The sequence below is a fragment of the Rhinopithecus bieti genome, unplaced genomic scaffold (assembly GCF_001698545.2).
Source record: "Rhinopithecus bieti isolate Rb0 unplaced genomic scaffold, ASM169854v2 scaffold_54, whole genome shotgun sequence".
Lineage (NCBI taxonomy): Eukaryota > Metazoa > Chordata > Mammalia > Primates > Cercopithecidae > Rhinopithecus > Rhinopithecus bieti.
In genome coordinates, this window is record NW_016803233.1 from 1,396,392 (window position 1) to 1,399,222 (window position 2,831).

At 41.8% G+C, this 2,831-nt stretch overlaps 1 long non-coding RNA gene across 1 annotated transcript in view; it reads right to left on the minus strand.

The window, feature by feature from the left end:
• The window catches only part of LOC108528611 (uncharacterized), a 19,814-nt gene extending 18,132 nt beyond the window's left edge, over positions 1-1,682 (minus strand). The window contains exon 1 of the long non-coding RNA XR_001885230.1: positions 1,602-1,682. This is a non-coding gene — a long non-coding RNA (uncharacterized LOC108528611). The remainder of the gene's footprint in view (positions 1-1,601) is intronic.
• Positions 1,683-2,831: the final 1,149 nt, after the last annotated feature.

A 2,831-nucleotide genomic window follows, 5' to 3' on the forward strand; every position in this document is an offset into this window, starting at 1 on the left:
ATGCCTCGCCCTGCTTCAGCTCTCGCTGGTCGGGCTGCAGCAGCTGACCAGCACCGATTGTCCGGCACTCCCTAGTGAGATGACCCCAGTACCTCAGTTGAAAATGCAGAAATCACCGGTCTTCTGTGTTGCTCGTGCTGGGAGTTGGAGACTGGAGCTGTTCCTATTCGGCCATCTTGCTCCGCCCCCTATTTGTTTTAATCATTGAAATTTTGGCGGCAGCTAAGCAGTCTCCCACGTAGCTCGGGTCATATATATTAAAACACTATATTTGTAAATGTCTTTTCCTCACTGCCTAAATTTCTACAGCCCTTCCTTTTGCCACAGTTTTCTTTCTATATGGATCCTATTTCAAGTAATGTGACATCTTTTAATGATTGTATATATGTGTCTGAAACTGTATAAACACCATATCTAACTCTCACAAAAATCTACATGTTAGATAATTTTATGTCCATATCAAAAGTGAGAAGACTGAGTATCTTAGCTGAGTTATTATTTGTCCTCAGTTCCATAAGCATTGAAGGGCAAAGGCAGAATTTGAACCTAGAATTTTCTTACTCCAACAATTTCAGCCACAACAGGAGGGTCACCAGAAAAATGGCTGCTGGTGCTGGATCAAGTAATTGAAATGAGTGAAACAGGTGTGTGCACATGCACATGTACCCACATGAGGGATGGGACTGTAGCAAATTGTAGAACTCATGACTCTTCCAAAAAGGGCAGGTGCTGCTCGGCTCCATCCAAATGCTGCTGCATGGAAAAACAAACCTTGCCTTGGCAGATCTTTAGTTTTCAAGAGTAACTGGAATTTTGTTTTTATTTTTTCTTTCTTTCTTTTAAAGTATGAAATCTCTTTATTTTCAATGCTGGCCCCAGTACATAAAAACACCATGTAGGCCAAATAAAACACACCTACTGGCTGGGTGGTTCCCATGAGTCACCAGTTTCTGACTTTTGATCTATACTATTATTCCTCCCAATATATAAATATTTCTAACACATTAACATTGTAACACCTCAGAGTGTTTAAATTTGTAGTAATAATATTTGTGGAACTAAATGTGGTCTCACATGACTTTCATCATAACCATGTGAGGCAGACAGGGAATGATCGTTACACTCCTATTGTCCTTGGACAAACTGAGGCTAAAGGGAATTATTACACCTGTCCTAGGCCACACGTGACTGAAAAAGGACTTGTATCTTTCACTAGAATGCAGTCTTTATTATCCTACGTAGCTTTCTTCAACACTAGGTGAGAAAACAAGAATTAAACTAACCAGGATATAGAGTGAAAGGGAAAAAGGCCCATGGCTCTTTATAGATTGGTGTTTAAGGAAATTAGAGAAGTAGAAATGTAAGAGAAATGGTCAAGAATCAGAACTAAGCTGGGAAGTTAGGTCTTGGCTGCTCTCAGACTCCAAAGAAAGATGTGGGTCTTGACATACCCAGTCCCTAACCTAGAGCTTCTTGTCCAAAGTGGGTATCAGTCCAGGGCTCTGATGGGATTCCCCTGATCACAATGACACTTGAGTTGAAAGAAACTTTTCAATTATCTAATAATTCATTTGTTGAATACTCAATTACTAAGAACCTACCATGTTCCAAGTGGCATGTGGTTTCCTTATCTCTCTGTTCCTCCCCTTCTCACGAAATCAGATCTGGAAGCCATGGTTCTAGAACTTGGAAGGTTGAAGAATGATTTGTCTATTTAAAAATATAAACCAATTCTTTGTTCTGTTGACTGTCATCATGGAAGTGGTTGTCCTTGGGAGGAAGTGGAGAGATAGGAATTGGATTCTGAAAACAATCTATTCTTCTGCTTTTTGAGACTATGGTACTTCTAGCAGATTTAGACCTAAATGGAATATATTGTTGTCTGAAAATTTGAATAATGTGTAAAGGACAAACAACTCAATTTGCATTAATTAACATACACTCTTTACCTTCTGTAAAATACAATTCAATATGATATGACAGCATGCTGTACAATATGATATGATACAATAGGGACACTGTGGTTTGAAGAGATTCTGGGGCTCTATGGAAATGAGGGGTTTAGGCAACAAAGTCATCTCAGGTATCTCCTATTTGCCAGCTACTGTCGTAGGCCTTGGGGAATACAGAAGGGTACAAGACTTCTCTCTGCTCTTGTGTAGACAGTGAATCCCAGGAGGGATGACAGACTTGTAAAGTGAGCTTTTCAACTCCATAGACCTGGGGTCTATGAGAGTACAAGGGAGCCTGATGGAGCCTGGAGGGTCAGGGAAGACTCCCAGAAGAAGTAACTCTAGATCTTGTAAATGGCAGCTGTGATCATCTGAAGCCTTTGCGGGGAAAATGCTATCTGTGTATTGCTTTAATATTCGACCTGTGGACAGTGATGCACTGAGAATAGGGCAGGATGCTGGGCGAGGGCAAAGCAAGGCTGTGGTAGAAAATATGAAGCAGACACAGGCAGAAGAAACAAACTGGAAAACTGATGAACAGGTAGCTGGGTGGAAGTGTGGAGTTTAGGTGTGCTCAGGCACTACAACCAAGGAAAAGAGAGGAAGAAAGGACACAAGAGCGAGGTAAAGGACTGGCAAGAAACTAGTCGGGGACCAGAGATCACAAAAGTAAGAGAACATGTGATAAGAAAAGTCCAGAGCAGTCACCTAAAAATTAGACAGGAGACTCCAGTGTCAGTATCTCTAGGACCTGATTCCAAGGGAACATTTCCTCCTCATGTCCTTCCCAGGAGGGTAGGAGCTCATCTCTTGGCTAAAAGGCTGATGGGAGCCTGGGTGCGGTGGCTCATGCCTGTAATCCCAGCACTTTGGGAGGCC